This window comes from Pelodiscus sinensis, chromosome 26, assembly GCF_049634645.1.
Source record: "Pelodiscus sinensis isolate JC-2024 chromosome 26, ASM4963464v1, whole genome shotgun sequence".
In the NCBI taxonomy this organism is placed as follows: domain Eukaryota; kingdom Metazoa; phylum Chordata; order Testudines; family Trionychidae; genus Pelodiscus; species Pelodiscus sinensis.
The window spans coordinates 16,166,790-16,189,194 of record NC_134736.1 but is presented as its reverse complement, the minus strand read 5'-3'; the positions used below and the strand labels follow the sequence as shown (position 1 = coordinate 16,189,194).

At 52.9% G+C, this 22,405-nt stretch overlaps 1 long non-coding RNA gene across 1 annotated transcript; it reads left to right on the top strand.

The window, feature by feature from the left end:
• The first annotated feature begins 14,214 nt into the window (after positions 1–14,214).
• Positions 14,215–21,349, top strand: LOC142820542 (uncharacterized). Its single transcript, XR_012897763.1, has 3 exons — positions 14,215–14,333; positions 14,981–15,050; positions 20,234–21,349. It is a non-coding gene; the product is annotated as an uncharacterized LOC142820542 (long non-coding RNA).
• Positions 21,350–22,405: the final 1,056 nt, after the last annotated feature.

Here is a 22,405-nt window from a genome sequence, read left to right as displayed (position 1 = left end):
TGCAGGAGCTCAGCATCATTTAGGATAGACCCTTCCATGAGAGCAGGATTCACCCCGGTCTACGGTGAGTCCACAGGAGTCTTACCCTAAGATGAGAGGGTATGTCTAGACTACAGGCTTTTGTTGACAGCTACTGTCGACAAAGCTTCTGTCGACAAAGAGCGTCTAGACGACATCCAGTTCTGTCGACGAAGGAAGCTGCTTTGTCAACATGGCAGTGTAGACGCAAAGGACAGTGTAGATGCAATAATGCCTTCTGGCAACAGAACTCTGTCGACAAAAGGTGTTATTCCTCGTAAAATGAGGTTTACCAGCATCGACAAAACTGCTGAGTTCTGTCGACATTATGTCGACAGAACTCAGTGGTAGTGTAGACGCAGGTTTAGTTTTGTTGAGAAAAGTCCACTTTTGTCGACAAAACCCTGTAGTCTAGACACACCCTTAGACTGCAGCAAGGGAGGTTTAGGTTGGACATTAGGAAAACTTCCTAATTGTCAGGGTGGCTAAACACTGGAGTAAGTTGCCTAGGGAGGTTGTGGAATCCCCATCACTGAAGATATTGAAGAGCGGGTTAGACAGACGTCTACCAGGATGGTCTAGACGGTGCTTGGTCCTGCCGTGAGGGCAGGGGGCTGGACTTGGTGATCTCTCAAGGTCTCTTCCAGTTCTAATATTCTGTGATTGAAGAGAGATGCTCTCAGTGATCGGTCTCCCCGTCCCAGCCCTCCCTCCACTGCTGGCCTCTCTCTCTCTCATTCCCAAGACCGCCAGGGAGGTCTCTACAGATTAGGGACGTAAAATCCTGGTTTTATGTTCATCTGGTTAGCTGATTGAATGGGGGCGAGGGGTGGGTAGGAGGGCCGTGCCCTGGCTGGAGTGACCTCTCTGCTGTGGGCGGGAGCTGCTGCAGGCCCCGCTGGTTAACCACTTAACCATTCCCATCCTAGTACAGATGGGTGGCAGGAGCAAGGCTTTTGAGATCCCTTTTCAGAGTGGCTGTTTTAAGGGGAACTGGGCCCAGCTTCCCCTGTGGCTGATCCACTCCCTCCTGGCTGAGACTGTCCCGGCAATTGCGAAAGCCCGTGGGAGGCTCTGCTGAGGTGAGGAGCCATAACAGGGAGGCTGGCAGGGCTGGCACTTACGTGGGTGCCTGGAAGAGAGGGAGTAGGTAGGACCCTGCATCGGACCCAGGCTTGGGGGAAACGGAGGGTTCATAGGCAGGACTGAGGCTCCATTGTTACAATGTAAAGTCCTAAAGCTGAACCGGAGAGAGGAGGGGCTGCTGCTGACTCTGGGCTGGGGGGTCCCCGAGTGCATCTCCAGAAGGGGGGGCAGGCTGGGCATGAAGAGGACCTCTTGTGCCCATGGGACCAATGCACAAAGCAATAGCCTGGAGCACCAGTGCCTGGAGCACCAGCAGGTTCTGCTCCAGTCTCCACCCCCTCTCCCTGGCCCCCTTTGGATGCTGAAAGAACAAGGCCACTTCCTAACGGGGCAGAGCCAATGGCGCGTCATTCTCACCCTGCAGCCGGACTTGGGGAGCAAACTGCAGCGCAGCAGCTGCTGCTCGGAGCAGAGAGACTGCGGGTCAGTTAGGGGCGAAGGGGGGGCTGAAGTCAGCCCGGTGCAGGCCTCGCGGGGTCAGCTCCCAGCTGATGTTTAAAAGCACTTACGAGGAGCCTCCTTCACCCGCTAATTTTTCTGGTGAGTGGCACCACGCTGCAGAGCCACTAGCTTGTTACCTCCCCGGCCTCAGATGCGTGGGAGGCAGCATGCGGAGGCGGGAGCTGGGGTTGTGGCAGGTGACTAGCTTGTTTTTTTCCCCCATATTCTCTTCTTAGGTTTGTTTGTTTGAATTGGGATTTTTTTATGGTTTTAAAAATAACCTGGCACATCTCCCTGAAGTCTGCCGATGCTCCTGGCACAGCTGTGTTGCAGGCACCTGTTGCATCCAACTTTAGTCCTCGCAGTCACCATGGGTGGGCAGCCTTAGAGTGCCTGCCTGGCATTTGAGAGCAGGTTGGACAGGCATCTCTCAGGGATGGTGCTTGGTCCTGCCGTGAGGGCAGGGGACTTGGCGCGATGACTCCGGAGTCCCCTTCCCGTTCTGGTGTTCGATGATGCCTGCTGACGGGAGAACGCTGGGCTAGCAGGAATCCTTTCTAAAGAAAGGACCATCTTCCTGGCAAGCAGCGCCCTGCGTTGGACCGCGCCCCTCGGCTGGCTAACAGCTATGCAGGGTGGCAGCGTGATTTGACATCGGGGCGCCAAAGACTGCGCTGTGCTAAGACACTGGCCCAGGGCTAGCGCTGAGGAAAAGATTGACACCTCCAGCATCTCCCACCCCCTCCCCCGGCTTGCCTTATGAACTGCAGCAGGGCGTATCCTACAAAGGACACTGGGCCGACTCCTTATCCCAGCAGATTCCCACCCCCCAGGGCTTCAGTGGGAGGTTGGGCTGAGTAAAAACTGCAGGGCTATTTGGGCTTAGACGTTAGTGGCCAAGCCTATGCTGCTGCCCTAGTCTCTATGCGGGAGGTCCCATGCGTCTCTTGCCAAGCGGCTGTTGCTTGGTTTGGTGGTTTTCCTTTCGCTGTGTAAGCCGTTATCATCTGCAGTCATTGGCTAGATGGATGCGGCAACGTGTGGGCAGCTGGGCTGTTTGCATAATAGATAATTTGCAGTAATCGTTTGATTCCGCTAAAACCCGTACACCATGTGGGTGGCTGGAACGTACCAATCTTCAGCTGTGAACCTGACTGAGGCAAGCAGGCCTCCATTGTCTGTCCTCTTGCAATGTGATCTCACCCCCCGCTCCCCACTGCCGGTGGTGCAGTAAGAGCCCAGATCTCACCTGTTGCCCTGTGAGTGGCTAAGACAGCGTGGAGATAAGTGGGGATGGTGGATTCCTGGGAAGAGGGAGAGATTTGTGGGGCGATGAGGGTTTCCAAACCAGCTTCTCCTTGCTCTTGCCATAAGACTGGTTTAGTTTTCATGGGTGCCCCGTCCATTATTGCTCAGCAGGCTGCTGACGTCCCCTTACTTTGGGCAAGGCAAATTTACGGCCCCGGGAAGGAAAAGTTCTGGCATAGGGAGCCTGCAGTAGTGTCTGAGCACACAGGGCCTCCCATGGCTGAGGGAGGGGGACGGTGGGAGGGGGCAGGGTGTGACGACGCGTCGGGGTTCCCCCGACTCCTGCACCCCCATAGTGGCATGAACAGACTCCACCAGCCAGTAGAACAGAGGTGTTTATTGCTTCTCCAGGATGCAGCACAGCACGGATGTCATCTGGTTACAGGGTCAACCCTAGGATGCCTCAGCCCCCCTTGAGATGGGGGAGACTGGGCCCCTAAATCCCAGCCCCTTGCTTAGGCTGCTTCCTCCATGATTCCAGACAGGAACTGCCTCTCTTCCAGCCCTGCCCCCCAGCCAGGGGTTGGTCTCTGCCTTCCTCCCTTTGTCCCTCTCCCTGGGAGGCGACCGGTCGGACAGGTTGTGGGCCCCTTGCCTAGTGACTCATCCGCTGTCCTGTTGGGCCGTGCTACAAACAGCCGCTAGCGGAGGTCACCCACTGCCCAAGCCCAGCAACCAGCAAGACACCCCCATACCCCACTGGGTTATAGAGCAGACAGCTCCCCCCACTGCATCACACAGGGTCCAGGCAAATCTGCTGCCTGGTGATTGTGCAGCCCTGCAAAGCCCCATTCAAGCAGGGGCACAAATTAGGGCAGCTCCAGTCTATGCCAACAGTGCACCCAGTCCCGCAGCCTGTGCAGCGCAGGGATCGCTGTCCTGTGCCATTCCAATGACGCTGTGACCCTGTGTGTGCTCTGGCAAGTCTCCTGGGAATGGGTGGGAGTTAGCATTCGAATGCACGTGAGGACCTGCGGATTGGGTCCATTGCTGGTCCTGTACCACAGTGGTCCCCAACCTTTGGAGGTTGCCGGGTGCCAGGGGGCGTGGCCCCTCATAGCCGCACGCCCGGGAGCGGGGCCCCCCCATATCAGCGCGCCCGGGGGTGGGGCCACCTCCGAGAGCTGTGCGCCCGGTGCCCCCCCAAGTGTCACGCGCCCGGGGCCGGCCCCCCCCCCCCAAGTCCCACGGGCCCAGGGCTGGCGCTCCCCCCCCAAGCGTGGCATGGCAAGGGGAAGGCCTTGTCCCTTAGGAGCAATGGCATAGGGTTGCCACATTGCCATGCCGTGCCGCCATGTAGCGGGGGCATCACTGCTCAGTATGAAGTCCTGCTGCTGGAAAGTCGCTCTCCCCGACAGCTCTCCTCCGTCTACCGCGCAGGGACACGGGGAGCTCGAACAGCAGGCGTGAATATGGCCGTCCCCCTTCACGGCCGAGGGAACGGTGCTCGGCAAGCTGGCAGTTGAGCGTGCGCCGCTGCCGCTCTAGGACTTGGTTTCTTTTAGCAGCAGCAACCTCCGCAGCCCTGCCTGAACTCACGCTGGTACTGGAACAAGGTAGCGAGAGCCACTTCCGCCGGCGCTCGGCTGCAGAAATCTGGCCCGGGTGTGTGTGGCAGCATTCATGGGCGTTGTTTACAAGGTGTTCTACAAGCGCTTTCCTCCTTCCCGTGAACTATTTGCATATTCAAATACCCTTTTCTGCCAGCACGGAAAGGCCCCGCTTGGTTGGTTTGTTTCAATTACAACACAACTCCTAGGAGCTTGACGCTAATGAGGAGCGGAGCCCACCTGGCAACGGCAAATGGCAATGCTGTAAGACAAGGATGGGAGATCATTTTTGTGGGAAGCCACTTAATGAATTTTGGTACGTGGTCATGGGCCAGCTTCACCTCTCCCTCCTCCCCTCCCCGAAGGGGCGGGGCCTGAGGTGGAAGGGGCGGGGCTGGTGACTAGTCTCCGCCCAGAGTTGTCTGGGCCAGTGGCTTTGAATTAAAAACTCAGCGAAGGGCTCCCGGTCCTGCCGTTACTGCGTTGCCTGGCAGCCACACTGTGTTGCTGCAGCTATTTAAAGCCACACTGTGTTGCTGCGGCTCTGGCCCCTGCCAGGGTAGCGCTGTGACCAGGAGCCATTTACATAGGATCCTGCTGGCTGTGCCACCTGTTGTGGAGCGGGGATTGTGTTCGCACTGTTTGCTTTGTTATGCTGTATGGGATTCCTGCTGTCCTGTACAGTTGTGTTGTAATCCCAGGTGGGTGCCTCAGTTTCCCTGGGCACCACACTGGTACCTGGTGGGGAATGGGATTGTTGGGGGTGGCTCTCACTGAGGGGGAGGCTGCCCCAGGTGACCCCATCTTAGCTCATACACAACAATAGCTCAGGCTGCCCTGTACCCTGAACCTAGGTGGGGAGAGCAACCAGGTGACACCGTGCTCAGGAATCTGAACAAAGGAGGGGATGGGGTTGCCTGCTGGACTGGGACCCTTGGCTGGGTGGGTGAGTTCTCTGGGCTGATGGAGGATACAGGGAGGGTCCCCAGGGCGCTGGCTCTGGGCCCCCCCTCCCCAAGTTGGATTGTACAGACTGCTCGTGGTTCCTGTGTGAACAACACGTGTGAGCCACGCTGTGTCCCTGCCGATGAATAAACCCGGTGTCCTAATTGCTGTCAGAGATTCACGTGCAGGGCCAGGTGACTCCCCCACACTTGGTGACACCACCACCTGCTAATTCGGTGGCCCGGGCAGCAGGATATAACCAGAAAGCAGCAAGGTGCAGTCCATGGGCCAGATCAAAGTGTTAGGCAGGCCGGATCCGATCCCTGGGCTGAATCTTGCCCAGATGGGCCATAGGACAACCGACAGGGCTGACGGGCCTGGAGACAAATCCAACAAGGTCGCTGCCACCTTGTGTGTGTATCTCACCCTTGCGCCTTTCCAACCTCGGCCTGTCTCCTGGGGCAACCAGCAATGGGGCCAATCAATCTCAATTGTGGTAGTGTTGAATTTTTGACACCGGCACCTGTCCATGGGGGAACTGAAGATGCTGCTGTTTGTATCAGGACAGCTCTGCTGCGCACGGTGCTGTACATGCATGTAGGAAAAGAGAAGCCTTACCCTTCTGAAGAGCTTGTAGCCTGCCGATGCAGAGTTGGAGACCGGAGATGGTGTGTCAAGCTTGTGGTCACACAAGGAGTCTCTGGCAGAGCTGGGAATGACCCCAGAAAACCGGCTTCGTAGTGTCTCGAAGTACCAAAAACAAAAACATCCTTTCTCCAGTACATTCCCGGCCATGATCAGAGAACTGCTGTGCACCTGCACTGGCATCCTAGAGGGAAGAAACCCCTTGCTCAAACTCCCTGCTCTCCTGTGCTCTTCAGGAAACTGTTCCAGGGCATGTGCCTTGACAACAGTCTTTCAGTAGTGAGCAATGCACCTCCCGTAAGCCCTGGGCAGGAAGAGGGATGGGAGAGAGGGAGCCATGGCTCAAGTCTGATAGAAGCTGTAGCAGCAGTAAAACAATATTTGTTTTTGCTGGAACAGCTTTCTAACAGATTCTTTTGGTGGAGCTGACTGCAAACTGCAATCTTAAACTGTAGGACAGCTCCCGTTTCCAGCCTTTGGAACGTGAGAGACAAATTGTTTGGGTTACAAAAACATATTTAAAGCAACACATTTTGTTTTCGCAATATACATAGCTCTTCATGCCAACTTTTTAGGAATGAATTTCAAATCCACTTTGCAGCAGCTTTTAAATAACTCCTTGTGTAGCTAATTGCTAGGGTGTATTTCCTAGTGAGAGCTCTCGCTTATATGACCCTTGCTGACTGTCACACATGTCGTACAGATAAAATCCAACGCAAAGACAAGCAATCTAGCATGAATATGTCCCAGTATGGGAACAGAGATTGCCACATTGATCCAACCAGTCCAGTATCCTCTCGCTGATAGTGGCTAATAGCAGATACTTCTGAGGAGGCTGGGAGGAAAAACCATACTCAGAATTATGGAAAAACGTGCAGGCTTTTCTTCCTAGCCCATTAGCCTTCTGTGACACTTTCCAGTTCAGCTCAGACCAGTAAGGGGTAGTTACCACCTGCCCTGTAATCCTGGGTGTCTGTGGAGTACAGCCTTGTCTCAGAGCTTGCAGAACATGGGCCTCATCCTGGTTTTAACAAGAGAAAACGTTTTTTTTTAAAACAACAAGATCTAGAGGTATCTGTGTCTCCTAGGCTGTGTCTAGACTACATGCCTCTGTCGTCAGAGGCATATAGATTAGACACATAGGCAAAGGCAAATGAAGCCGTGATTTAAATGATCGCGGCTTCATTTACATTTACATTTACATGGCTGCCGCGCTGAGCCGACAAACAGCTGATCAGCTGTTTGTTGGCTCAGCGCGCTAGTCTGGACGTTCCCCTGCCGACATCAAAGCCCTTTGTCGGCAGCCCCGTTATTCCTTGTGGGATGTGGTTTACCGGGGCTGCCGACAAAGGGCTTTGATGTCGGCAGGGGAGCATCCAGACTAGCGCGCTGAGCGGACAAACAGCTGATCAGCTGTTTGTCGGCTCAGCGCGGCAGCCATGTAAATGTAAATGAAGCCGCGATCATTTAAATCACGGCTTCATTTGCCTTTGCCAAACAAACAAATCTACATGGCTCCGTTGACGGAGCCATGTAGTTTAGACGTACCCCTAGAGTCCTAGGCTGGTCTATCTCACTCCAAACCTGTGGACATCTGGATTAGTTCTTTTCACTTCCTCTCTGCCTCTGAACTTGAGGGTCTGTCTTGAAATCCACCGCCAAAGCTTTGTTCTCTCAGCTCATCTGTTTGAACCTGCTATCTGAAACCAATTTGTTTAGCTCTGCTGGGTGTCCGAACCAGCGCGTCAAAACTCTTGAGTTGTGTCTCTGCGTTTGCTGGGGTGCGTGTATCTGTTTTTAGCTCCCACTTCCCTTCCTGGATGCATTTCCTGGCCATCCTGCTGTGTACTATAACCACATCCACGTCAGTCAAAGTACTATGGCTAACTTTGAACCTGTCCAACAGACTAAGTGCGCATTGTGTTGAAAAAAATCCAAAGGGTTTCTTTGATCCACTTCACATGTACTTTTTTGTCTTCTAAGGAAAAGGTCCCTTTGCTCTCTTGAGAGAGTGTCTGATTTCTCTCCTCTGTTCTGTTCCTTATGCTATTAACTTTTATCACATTTCCTCTTTCCCTTTCTTTGCTCAAGAGTCCTTACCTTTGCTGTCTTCCTCAGGCTTGGGAGCTCTTTCCCTAGAACATCTCAGAACTTTTTCTATTTCTGCTGTTTGTTTTTTGGTGATGAGGTGATCACAATGGAACCGAGAATGGTTTTTTGGCAACATGCTCATCAGAGTTGACATCGGCCACTCTTTACATAACGAAAAATGCACTTTGACTAATTTTAAGAAAACTGCATTAACGTTTGGTTTGTAATCAAAGTCCCTCTGTTAGGTAGAGGTACCAGAGAACCCTAGAAAATTGACTATTTTTGTATATTTACTTCCATTGCTTGTGTTTTCCTCAGTGACTGGAGTTCCAATTAAAACAACCTCCTTATTAAACCATCAGCTCTTGAGTACAAGCAGGAGCTAAAAATATAGCCTAACTTAGTGAATGCTAGTGGAAAGGGGGTAATTTTAGAAGGTAAAATAAAAAAAGAACTAGTTAAAAATCACCTAGAAAAGTTAGATGCCTGCAAGTCACCAGGGCCTGATGAAATGCACCCTGGAATACTCAAGGAGCTGATTGATAGAGGAGGTATCTGAGCCTCTAGCTGTCATCTTTGGAAAATCATGGGAGACAGGAGAGATTCCAGAGGACTGGAAAATGGCAAATCTAGTGCCCATCTATAAAAAGGGAAATAAGAACAACCCAGGAAACTACAGTCCAGTTAGTTTAACTTCTGTGCCAGGAAAGATAATGGAGCAAGTAATTAAGGAAATCATCTGTAAACACTTGGAAAGTGGCAAGGTGACAGGGAACAGCCAGCATGGATTTGTAAAGAACAAATCATGTCAAACCAATCTGATAGCTTTCTTTGATAGGATAACAAGTCTTGTGGAGAAGGGAGAAGCGGTGGATGTGGTATACCTAGACTTTAGTAAGGTGTTTGATACGGTCTTTCATGATATTCTTATCAATAAACTAGGGAAATACAACTTAGATGGGGCTACTATAAGGTGGGTGCATAACTGGCTGGAATAGTTATTAATGGTTCACAATCCTGCTGGAAAGACATAACAAGTGGGGTTCCGCAGGGGTCTGTTTTGGGACCAACTCTGTTCAATATCTTCATCAACGATTTAGATATTGGTATAGAAAGTACGCTTATTAAGTTTGCAGATGATACCAAGCTGGGAGGGATTGCGACTAATCTGGAGGACAGGGTCAGAATTCAAAATGATCTGGACAAACTGGAGAAATGGTCTGAGGTAAACAGGATGAAGTTTAATAAAGACAAATGCAAAGTGCTCCACTTAGGAAGGAACAATCAGTTTCATACATACAGAATGGGAAGCGACGGTCTGGGAAGGAGTACGCCAGAAAGGGATCTAGGGGTTATAGTGGACCACAAGTTAAATATGAGTCAGCAGTGTGATGCTGTTGCAAAGAAAGCAAACATGATTCTGGGATGTATTAACAGGTGTGTTGTGAGCAAGACACGAGAAGTCATTCTTCCACTCTACTCTGCGCTGATTAGGCCTCAATTGGAATATTGTGTCCAGTTCTGGGCACCACATTTCAAGAAAGGTGTGGAGAAATTGGAGAGGGTCCAGAGAAGAGCAACGAGAATGATTAAAGGTCTAGAGAACATGACATATGAGGGAAGGCTGAAGGAATTGGGTTTGTTTAGTTTAGAAAAGAGAAGATTGAGGGGGGACATGAGAGCCGTTTTCAGGTATCTAAAAGGGTGTCATAAGGGGGAGGAAAAAAACTTGTTCATCTTGGCCTCTGAGGATAGAACAAGAAGCAATGGGCTTAAACTGCAGCAAAGGAGGTTTAGGTTGGACATTAGGAAAAAGTTCCTAACTGTCAGAGTGGATAAGCACGGGAATAAATTGCCCGGGGAGGTTGTGGAATCCCCATCTCTGGAGATATTTAAGAGCAGGTTAGATAAATGTCTATCAGGGATGGTCTAGACAGTATTTGGTCCTGCCATGAGGGCAGGGGACTGGACTCGATGACTCTCGAGGTCCCTGCCAGCCCTAGTGTTCTATGATTCCATGAAATACAGCAGCCAAACTCTCTTTTCCTCTTCTCTTACATCTATGGCTCTGTAGCTCTCCGAGTTTTGGCGGGAGGGATAACTTGCCTTTCTGCTTCCTTTGCTGTAGTATAGCCTCTCACGTGAAGCTTGAGATGAGCCGCGTGGGTTTTTGCCACTCTTGAAGTTGTGCTTGTGGTCACCATGTAGGCCTGCCAACAGGGGCAGGTGAGCAAAGGAGGCCTGGTATTTGAAAAGGGCCCAGAGCTCCCAGCTGCTGTGGCGCTCAGAGGCCCAGGCTGTTTAAATTGCCACCAGAGCGCTGCATGGTGCACTCTGGGTGGTAATTACGGCTGCCTGGGTAGGCGGGGGCACAGTGCACTCCAGGCAGGGCTGGAGGTGTGCACTGTGGTCCGGGCAACACAGAAGGCTGGCTGCCCCCAGCCCTGCCCCTTCCTGGAACACAGGGTGCCCCCCATCTTGCCTGGGGGCCCAGTGTCACGTTGCTGGATCTTGAGGGGAGCAGCCAGATCACTGATGCACCCATAGGTGGGGGTTTTGGCCCCAAAAATGGTATAGAACGGGGCCATGTGAGGTATTGAATAGAAGCTTATTATCGGATAATCCTATGTACGCTGTTCATGTGTTTGTATAATGTCTGTGTGTGCAATTATTAGCATGTACTTGTATGGACTCTGGAGATTTCCCTGCATGTGGTTAAGCATTGGGCAGGGCCGAGCCTGTGGACATGCTAATTACCGAGGCCCTGTGGGACAATGGCTCTCAATGGGCCAAGGACACACCCAAAGAATGGGGGCCGTCAGCTGAGAGCAGCCAGCAGGGAACACAGAGATTGGCCTCTGACCAGGTGACCTGCTACATACTAGAAAAGGCCAGGAAGGAGGTATAAAGAGGCCATGTGGTCGATGCCATTTTGTTCTCAGCTCAGCACTTCATCCCAGAGGCAGCACTGCAGGGATCGAAGAGCCCAGAAGACCTGTGAACCCATCCTGACCCTAGCATGTGCAACAAGAACTTTTAAACCAGCAGCTGTAACATCTCTGCTAGAGCCTGCATCGAGGACTGGGAGATTCGGTGCATGTAACGTACTATTCTTTAACAACCTTACTCTCATGCTCTTCTTTATTGTAATAATAAACCTTTAGATATAGATTCTAAAGGATTGGCCCAGCGTGATTTGTGGGTAAGATCCAGAGGGTAAATTGACCAGGGATCTGTGGCTGGTTTCTTGGAACCAGACAGATCTTGTTCGCGGTAGGTGGGATTGGGTGCTAGGACCCCCCCACCTGTGTATAGGCCCGGGGCCATCTGGGGCACAGATATTGCTGGGGTGCCGGAGGGGTTTTGCTCGTGAGACTTCAGGCAGGCAGCTGAAGCGCTCTGTGTGACTGGTTTGTGGCCTGTTTGGAGAGGTCACCAGTCTGGGGGCTGTAAGGAGCCCCGGATTTGAGCAATTCGCCCTGAGTGGATGCCCTCAGCTGTGCCCAGATACGGCCTGGTCTGTCACACCCAGCCAGGCACTCAGCTCCCTTGCCTGGCAGCCAAGGACTTTCCTCATCACTGTGCATGACATAGGACAAGTCACTTACTCAGCATTTTGCAACTAGATGGATCCTAAAGCACATTGCAGATTGCAGGTGACATCAAGGTTCCCTCTAAAGTTTTTCCATACATGTGCAGAATAAATTTTACGTGCACCAAGTCATGTGCAGATGTGCACCACCTAGAAAAACTCATGAACACATGGTGTTGGTTGGGGACACTGTGGGTGCTCTGCTAATCAGTTGGGATGCATTGGGATCTCTCAGCTCACAAAAGGTGACATCTGGCTCTGCTGAAGTTAGTGGAAAGTCCTCTTGACCACCATAGAACCAGGATTTCTCTCTGCGTTCACAGGGAAACTGCCACTTCCCCATGAAATGTGGTTGAAACATGGCAGCTGGGGGTGAGGAGTGAGGAACTGGAACAGCTTGGCCCAGTGAAGTTGCTGGGAGTGGAATTAACAGGGGAGGAATTGTTTCCCAGACTCGACGGTAGCCCGGACACTGGACTGAACACTCTATTCTGACAAGTGCAACGAAACCTTTAATAGTCACGGATGCTCGGGCTCCCCGTTTTACATCTCATCTGCTAGGCAGATCAGGTACCGCTAACGATCAAGGCAGCGCATCAGGGATGTACAGGGAGCGGACTGTAAATCATGTCACACTCCCTCCCCCTGGGTGTGCTGAGACACAGCCATACATAAGGAAGGACCCCCCCCCCCCCCCGTGCTAGCTAATAAACAGACAGCCCCCAGTTGCAAAACAAGTCCCAACCCTTTCGCGAGAGACCAGGAATGACTCATTTTCATTACAATACGCTCAGTGAGTTGTCCTATCCTGCCCGGCACGTTAAAACACAGTCGTTCTCGGCTGACCCTGGGAGCTGCTGTTGAGGTTCTAACCACACGTCTGGAGAGACGGCAGGTAAATAGCCATTAGCTAATACCCAGCATCAAGCCCACAGGGCAAAGCAAAAAACCGGGACTGGGGTGGAAGCGCAGGCAATTGCAGGACAATGAACACGGCTTCGATTTACAGGCAGACCCTTCAGCCCTACTTGGCATTCCCCCACTCTCGCAAATAAAATACAGTGGAGGGAATTATATGCAGAGAGCCAGCCTGGCCTTTGTAATTCCTGGCCTGCCCAGAAAGTGGCTCAGAGTAGCTTAATAATAATAATAATAACGATTGTGTGTTGCCTGCCCATACCCCAGAGGATCCCACAGGGACTGCGTGGCCAGCATGCAGTGGCTCAAATGAAGGGTTGCAGCTGGAAACAGGGAATCCTCATTAATAGGGGGTGTTTCTGGGATAGGTTCTTGGCCTGTTAGTATTTAACATATTTATCAATGGCCTGGAAGGAAACATTAAATCGCACTGATACCGTTTGCCAGTGACCCAGCAATCGCAGCACAGGAATCTGCATTGCTTGGTGAGCTCAGAGCAAGCAAATGATGCATTTTAATGTGGCCGGCTCAATGCATCTAGGGAGGAAAGGTAGGCCCTCTTTACAGGATGGGGAATTGGTCATGGGGAGCAGTGACTGAGAGATTTGAGGACCACGACTGAGCTGAACATGAGCTCCTAGTGCGAGGCGGGAGTCTATAGGGCTGATCTGATCCTTGGTTGCCTAAGCAGGAGAATCGCGCGTTGGAATGGAAAAGTGATCGTTTTACCTCTGTCTCTGCACTCGGAGGACCAAGTCCTCAGGGAGCTGCCTTCACTGGAGACGGGGTGCCCGCTTATTCTGACATGCATTATGTAGGAGCTAGAGGCTGGCTGTATTTATTTGGAAACAATAATGGGCCCCACGAGTAAAAAGTGTCAGACACTCTGAAACTGTCCCACATTGAAGGGCTTTTAATGAGGTTTGGTAAACAGAGGCCTCAGCCTGCCTGGTCCCATGGCAAGTGGGGTATTTGGCATGGTGGCGGTCTCTCGGCTACCTTTCTTGGCCTCTGCAGTACCTTGGTAAGAGTTGTGCATGGGGCATTTGATAGCAATTGCTATGAGCTAGCTTGGGAGCAATGACGTTCTCCATCTCTCATGTCCACTCTCCTGAGCCATCCTGTGCCCCTCTCGGGGTGCCAAGCTCACACCCAGGAGAGCTCACTTCCTGCCCGTGTCTGCCTGGGCACACATGTGACTAGGCTGCCACCTCTGAGGACAAAAAGGGAGATGCTGGGATATTACTGTGCCCAGGCAATGGGACTGCGGGCAGTGCCCAGTCAGTGCACTGACAGATGCCCTGCAGCAGCTTCCTCAAAAGGGGTGGTTCTGGGAAAACCTGGCTCACCCACACCCACTGGTGTCTCTATGTATCTGTGCATCCATGCCTTGAATGTGCCTGGGATGGGGTGGACTATGCCCCGTCGTCCCTTACAAGAGGCCAGAGGCCTTACCACACCCCATCCCAGCGAGAGGAGCAGACGAGAGGTCCTCCAGGCAGGATAGAGTGGCTGTCTCCATGACAGCCAATCAGGGCCTAGCAGACCAGTATAAATGAAGCGACTGGGCTAGAGCCTGGCAGTTTCTCACAGGAGCTTGACCTGGGCAGGTCTATATACTGACTGGGAGAGCAGCAGCACTACGGACAGCTCCAAGCGTAAGCTGGACTTAGACCTGGGTGAGGCCCAGGTCCAAGGGCTGAAAACTGGCCACAAGCGGAACCGATAGCACCGTGGACAAGGCTAGTGAGAGCCTAGCCTCAGAGCCTTGTGGGGACCAGATAGGGCAGCCTCTGGGGGAAGTGACCCAGGGAGCAAGCAAGTACCAGACGGCCAGGGAAAGAGCTTACCCGACACCCCTTGGCCACAAAGGGGCGCTCACAAATGGACGGACCCCACTACAATGCCATTAGCATCTGATAAGTTGACTGTGGCGATCCCGGGCCTGAGGGAAAATGACAGGCCCGAGAAGGGAAGAATCCGTCACTGTCAGGTCCCGAGTTACTGGAAGAACCTTCTCCTTGTGTCCCCAGCCCAACTCTGCCACTGCTGAGCAACAAGGCAGTGGGGACATAAATACACCGGGAAGGCTGCTATTGTCTGTGGATTCCTCCTTCTCTCCTGGGGCTAGAATGCTGAAAATGACGTTGATTGCTTTCACGTGGGTGGGGAAATTCCCCCCCCCCCCATGTACGTGCCTCTGTTCTTCCCGATGAGCCATTTGTTCCTCTGCCATTCTCTCTCTCTCTCTATTATCTTTCTCCTCTGCATCTCCCTCCCTCCCCCGTTTCTCATCAGTGGATTTGATCTCTTCTTCCGTATCCAGGGTTACCCGAGCTGCCAGACCCTCGCAGAGAGCCTCTTCCTACCGCATCGGAAGCAAGGAGACACTAGTGGTTAGTTTCACAGACGCTAATGCTCCTGGCAGGGAGGGTGGCGGCGTGACCTGCAGGTCAGGACAGGGGAGCGGAAGGGGCAGGAACTGGCTGCGGGTTGGGATGGTGGAGCCTCATCTGGGCAGGAGGGGGAACGGGGTGCAGCAGAATGGGGTTGAAACCCCACGTGACGCAGCCTGGGGCAGCTTCAGTCCACAAATGGAGCCCCTGTTCCGGTCTCGTCTGTCTCCTGTGCCAAGGCGCTATAGGTGTCAGCACAAACTTGGGTGCTGGGGTGCTCCCGAGTGCTCCTCCCAGCTGGGGGACTGACTTGCTGGATGACACCTGCCTGCCATGTGCCTCGATTTCCCCCATGTCCAATGGGAATATCGGCTTCTCTACCTGCCAGGAGAAGTGGGACCACTCCGTGCTCGGAAGCGGGTGAGTTCTAGGCAGGGGTTTGGTGCTGCTGGCTTCACTTGCAGAATTTTTCCCTAACTCCCCCTGCACTGAGCAGGGCTCAAGGAGTAACCGGCTCAGCTGTGCCACACGCTGAAGGCCCAGCTTTTGAAGGTATTTGGGCACCTACATCTGCAGAGAGGCCTAGCAGGCTTTTCGGAAGTGTGGAGTGGGAGTTAGGCACCTAGCGGGGTTAACAAAGCACCTGCCAGCATGGTTAGGTGCACATGCCCTGCACTACCTCCATGCAAAGTTTGGGGAAGTGAAGAATCTTTCTGCTTCCAGACAACGGAACAAAAGCTTAAAACCAAAGCAACCTGCCCTGGCCCTGAACGCTCTAAGGGCAATGCCCCTGGTGTCCCCTGCTCTCCTCCCCCAGCCCCACTGCCTCGCCTGTTATAGGACGTGAGTCCCTACAACAGTCTCCGATGAGCAGCCAGAGTTCCAGGCTTTCTTTTCCATACCCGGCTTTTGCTTGAGCATCGGTTCAGCCTCTGGCTTCTCGTGGATCGACTTAGGTACTGAATGCCCTCGCTCGCCAGGTCCCACTCAGCGGGTTACAACAGCACACAACTTTGCAAGAGCCTCGCGCTCCCTCGCGCTGCTACGGTTCAGTCGGCGTCCCCTGCACAGTCTAGGTACACGGGCACACTGAGCAGAACTACCCTGTCCCAGGAGACAATGTCGTGGCCCATTCAGATGAAGGGGGTCCCCTCATGCAGCCCACTCGCTAAGCTAGGCTGCCCCTCCTGCTCCAGAGCCAGTGGGAGTTTTCCTAGGGATTTTCTGAAAGCAGGCTTGGGCCTCTGAACGCTACTGCGTTGCACCACATGCTTCTAGTTCACACCCAGCTCCGGGTGGAAGTTGGATAATCCCTGCCGGCCCTGGGCATAACCCCAGCACTTGCTTTAAATTTGCATATTTTCCAAATGGCCCGGCTGGATGTCCCCTCCCCCTTTCCTCTGGCTGATGGAGAAAGTGAATGTTGGGGTGCACAGAGCGACATCACTCACAAAGGAGAGGGCTCTGCTCTTCCCTTTCACGGGGTGCTGCGGTAGGCAGCACAGCCGGCCAGCACCCAGACCCGAGAAGGCCCCTGCAGCCAGAGCGGTAGGATGCTGGGAACACACATGGGTGGCTGGCGATTGTGTCGCTGGGACAAGCATCGGCGTCTGCCATCTGCATTGTGCTAAGTCTGGAGAGTGAAATGCCACAGTCCCTTGTGCGAAGGGCGCTGCCGCCTGGCAACTCCATTATGATTCTTTGTGTTCGTACCAGACGATTTACTCGGGGTTCGGGTCCTTGACTCAAATTTTTTTTTCTCATTTAAACAGTTGCTCTGGGGTGGGGCTGGGAATGAGAAGTTTAGTCTGCAGTTCCAGCAGGCGCAGGTGAGCCAGAGGTGCATGTACCCCTGTTGGGGACACACACATACACACACTCAGATAGCCGTCCCATTCTCCACCCCTGCCCCAATGGGGTTATAGTTGTCCTGATCCCCATCTCTGGCCCCTTGCTGCCCCCATGTGGTCATTACACAGTATAACTGTCCCTGCTAGCTGAGCCCTCCCGTTCCGTTTTATGAGAAACAATCTCATTCCAGGCACATCCCGTTGTCCTGGCACAACCAAACCCTGACCTTGCTTTAAGTTATGATCAGAGGAAGCTGCCTACCAAATGTGGTGGTCCTAGCTCTTACCGTGTAGGAGGAGTTCTTGAACAGATGGCCGGACAACAGACAAACTCTCTCAAATATATAGTAGATGGTGAAGACATCTGTAATTCGCCTACATGCATTGACCTGAGCCACAGCTACCAGCAAGGGATATCCACCTTATAGAGAAGGAAAAAGAAGGGAAGCAAGGGTGCGTCTACGCTGCGGCTCTATTTCGGGATACTTCTGGTATCCCAAAATAGCTATTCCATTCTTTGAATCAAGCCTGTTACTTTGAAATATAATGAGCTCCCTATTGAGACGTCCCTGTAAACCTCGTTCCACGAGGAGTAAGGGACATTTTGGAATAGCAGTTTATTTCAAAATTTGGCACTGTGCAGACAGCTGTGTAGACAGTGCCAAGTGACGAAATAAGCTATTTTGAAAGGAACTCGTAAGAACATAAGAACGGCCGTACTGGGTCAGATCAAAAGTCCATCTAGCCCAGTATCCTGTCTGCCGACAGTGGCCAACACCAGGTGCCCCAGAGTGGGTGGACCGAAGACAATGATCAAGCGATTTGTCTCCTGCCATCCCTCTCCAGCCTCTGACAAAACAGAGGCCAGGGACACCATTTCTATCCCCTGGCTAATAGCCTTTTATGGACCTAACCTCCATGAAATTATCTAGCTTCTCTTTAAACTCTATTATAGTCCTAGCCTTCACAGCCTCCTCTGGCAAGGAGTTCCACAGGTTGACTACACGCTGTGTGAAGAAGAACTTCCTTTTATTAGTTTTAAACCTGCACCCCATTAACTTCATTTTGTGTCCTCTAGTTCTTCTATTTAGGGAACTAATAAATAACTTTTCTTTATTCATCCTCTGCAGGCCACTCATGATTTTATAGACCTCTGTCATATCCCCCCTCAGTCTCCTCTTTTCTAAACTGAAAAGTCCCAGTTGTTTTAATCACTCTTCATATGGGACCCATTCCAACCCCCTAATCATGTTAGTTGCCCTTTTCTGAACCCTTTCCAAGGCCAAAATATATTTTTTGAGGTGAGGAGACCACATCTGTACACAGTATTCAAGATGTGGGCGAACCATAGTTTTATACAGGGGCAGTAAGATACTCTGGGTCTTATTTTCGATCCCTTTCCTAATAATTCCTAGCATCCTATTTGCCTTTTTGACCGCCGCTGCACACTGTGTGGAAGTTTTCAGAGAACTGTCCACGATAACTCCAAGATCTCTTTCCTGATTTGTCGTAGCCAGATTAGCCCCCATCATACTGTACGTCTAGTTGGGGTTATTTCTCCCGATGTGCATTACTTTACACTTATCCACATTAAATTTCATCTGCCATTTTGTTGCCCAATCACTCAGTTTGGTGAGATCTTCTTGGAGTCCCTCACAGTCTGCTTCTGTCTTGACTATCCTAAACAGTTTGGTATCATCTGCAAACTTTACTACATCACTGCTTACCCCTTTCTCCAGATCATTTATGAATAAGTTGAATGGGACTGACCCTTGGGGGGCACCACTAGTTACCCTTCTCCATTCTGAAAATTTACCATTTATTCCTACCCTTTGTTTCCTGTCTTTTAACCAGTTCTCAGTCCAAGAAAGGACCTTCCCTCTTATCCCATGGCCATGGAATTTACACAAGAGCCTTTGGTGAGGGACCTTGTCAAAGGCTTTCTGAAAATCCAAGTATACTATATCTACTGGATCCCCCTTGTCCGCATGTTTTTTAACCCCTTCAAAGAACTCTAAGGGTATGTCTACACTACCCCCCAGTTCAAACTAGGGTGGTTAATGTAGGCAACTGAAGTTGCAAATGAAGCCCAGGATTTGAATTTCCTGGGCTTCATTTGCATCTTGCCGGGCGCCGCCATTTTTAAAGCCCCGCTAGTTCGGACTCCGTGCCCGCGGCTACACGCGGCACGGAGTAGGTAGTTCGGATTAGGCTTTCTATTCCGAACTACCGTTACTCCTCGTGGAATGAGGTGTACCGGTAGTTCGGAATAGGAAGCCTAATCCAAACTACCTACTCCATGCCGCGTGTAGCCGCGGGCACGGAGTCCAAACTAGTGGGGCTTTAAAAATGGCGGCGCCCGGCAAGATGCAAATGAAGCCCGGGAAATTCAAATCCTGGGCTTCATTTGCAACTTCAGTTGCCTACATTAACCACCCTAGTTCGAACTAGGGGGTAGTGTAGACATACCCTAATAGATTATGCCCCTCAAAATAAGTTATGCCCCTAAGTGGCTTTGCCCAAGCTGACTCAGTAGAACAGGGCTAGAACCAGGAAGAGAACCCAGGAGTCCTGCCAGCTAATCCATTTGCCCTACCGAGTTGCTTACACACTTCTTCCTACTCCGAGGTGCTCCTATGCCTCACAGACCCTTCAGGCCAGCCTCGGCTTCCCCCAGGCACCCCCAAGCCCGTCGGATCCCAGCAGGAAGCCGTGCTCCCCGAGGTGGCCAATGGCTGCAGTCCTGGACTGGGACTTCAGCAGAAGGAGAACGCGAGTCCCGCGCTTCCTCCCCAGCAAGCAGGGCATCGCTAATGGAATCTGACGGGGAGGGTCCAGGGGAGAGTGCAGCCATACAAGGAAAGGCGAGAGGATTATGAATATTCATGAAGCTAATTAAGCAACAGTTAATTGGAAATTGCTGGATTTTATGGAGACCTCAGACTTCAGTATGTGCCGTAATCAGAGCAATCTAACAAGTACATCCAGCACCTTCCTCTCCCTGCTAGTGTCTTGGCGGGGAGGGGAAGACGCTCCAGGACTTGCAGAGTGCATGGGATGCTGCCCACTAGTGCACTGCGTGTTCACTTCCTGGCTTGCCGCACAAACCGTCCCGTGTAGACACGCCTGACAGAATCCAGGACCTTTCACTTCCTGTCGGACTGGTTAGACCCGGCAGCACTGCCTGGCCCCAGGGGCGACACAGGCTTTTAGCAGTGCTGGTGAGAGGGGCCAGGGTCAGCCGGGGTGAAAGGGACTCAGGGGCTGGTGGCCTCTATTGGCCCTGGACAGACAAACAGCCACGGCGGCTTTCTCTCCATCTTGTCTCCTCAGAGCATCCCAGACCTGCCCTGTAGAACCCGCGAGCGCTGAGGGGAGAGTGAAATCCTCACCCGGCCTTGGTCTCGCTGCCGAGGCGGCCACGTCTCCCAGTGCCACCGGTCTGTGGTGCTCTGGATTCCCCCTGGAGCGGGGCTGAAACCTGCCGTTTCACATCGGGCGCTGAATAGCAACAGCTTCCTCCCCCCTCCCCCCAGCCTGAGGGGGGATTTCAGGCCCGGGACATCGGCCTCCTCCGTAGTTGGTGTTCCACTCTCACAGGCGCAGACCGTGCTCTGGGGCGGGCAAGGCGGAGGTGATTCCTACCAGCCGGGTTTCGCCCTGCTTGGGCTGGGAGGTGGCTCAACCAGCAGGACTTTCAGCATCCTCCCACCTGCAGGCAAGGATCCAGCGGTGCCATTCCTAGAGACGCTATCGGAATCCACTGTCCCATGGGGAGAGGCACGCTGAGTGCACCAGTGTTTTCTCTGACCAGCTCGTGGGAATTAAACTTGCGTCTCCCACGCTGCGGTCCAGCCTCTACCCACAAGACAAGCCCCCAGGCAAATGGCCGGGGAGCCCCTTCCCAGGCTCTCTCCTGTCCTGCCACACTCCTAGTACCGTGGCTCTGAGCCTGGTCCCACGCTGTACTGAACAGTCACCCAGTTCTGCTCCGAGGAGCTCCTGGCTCGGTGGCCCTGCCCTTGCAGAAGGTGACGCCATGACACAGCCTGACAGACTGTCTTGCTCCTCAGAGGCGTTTCATTTGCTGCGAGCGATGCCGAACGGGGAGGTAATTTCCCAGAGGTGCCTTCGGTTGCCTTAATGTGAGCTGTCAAAATGATGTAAAATTGCATGGTGCAGGCTGTGCTGCTCCCTTTATTCCCAGGCATCTAATGTGACAATTTTGTCAAAGCTCGTTTTAAAAAAGCTGTTTTGACTGGGTGCTAATGGCTCCCTCCTAATCAGCCCGTGGCGGGCGCCGCTTCCCTCCCGCTCAGCGACTGGGGAGCGATTTTACGAGTGAGTAAACGCCCGCCCAAGGGACAGCGCCGTGCCAAGTGCCGGCATCCCGACAGCCTCGCTAATGCCACGTGACCCTGGCCCGGGCCTGCCACGCGCTCGGGAAGGCTGGGCACTGTGGGCGCGCTTGGCTTGCGGGAGGCTGTGAACTCCTGCTGCCAGGCCTCTGTCAAGGAACCGCTTGCTGCTGAGTGGCCTCAGCCGGGCAGGGCCGAGCTGGCTCCATGGTGAGCGCCTGGAGCGCGCAGGGGCCTCACACTGAGAGCGCAGGAGCTGCTTGGGCTTGGGACTCAAACAGCAGGAAGGGCTGTAGGACCGGAGGAAGGGGATTGGCATTAGGATGGGGCGATGGCTGAATCTAGGATTGGGGAGGCACCCCCCAGCCACACCCTCCTGCATGTCACGTTATTGGGTTTTATGGGAGCAGACAGATCACTGCTGCACCTACGGGGTGTGTGCGTGTGTGTGTGTGTGCGTGTGTTTGCCCCAAAGTCTATACAAAGGGGGCCATGTGAGGTGTCAAATGAAAGCTTGTGTTGTACTGATTCTATGTGTGCTACTCACGTGCTGGTGTGATGCCTGTATGTGGAGTTATGAATATGGGCTCCGTGCTTGTACTGTGAATGTTCTCTGCCTGAGACAGAGCAGTGGGCCTGGGCTGCCTGTTGTGAAGAACAATCGTTCAGTCCATGACGATGCTAATTAGCAGGGCCCCAAGGACCACGGCTCTCCAGGTGGCCAATACTGCACCTTAGGAATGCGTCTGGAAGCCTGCAAACCTGTCAGTATCCAATGGCCGCTGGCAGGGGACACAGGGACAGGTCACTGGGCCATGTACCCGGTCCAGCTCGAAAGACATCAGGAATGGATATAAAAATGCCACGAGGAGGACTCCATCTTGTCTTCAAGGTGGGCCAAGATGTGGGCCAAAGATGGTGGGTGGGGAAGGAGATGGGGCCTGGCTATGCCCAGGGGGTGCTGCCGTTGTGCACAGGAGCTTGGAGCACGCTGCTTTCGGGAAGTACACGGCTGGCATGGAGCAGGCGGGGGGAGGAATGAAGCCTGATTGGTGCACTTGTCTTCAGTCCCTGTGCTCGAGCACTTCACGGTTTTGAGAGCCGCTGGCCATTGGCCGCTGGCTAGTGCTTGGCAGCTCTCGGGATC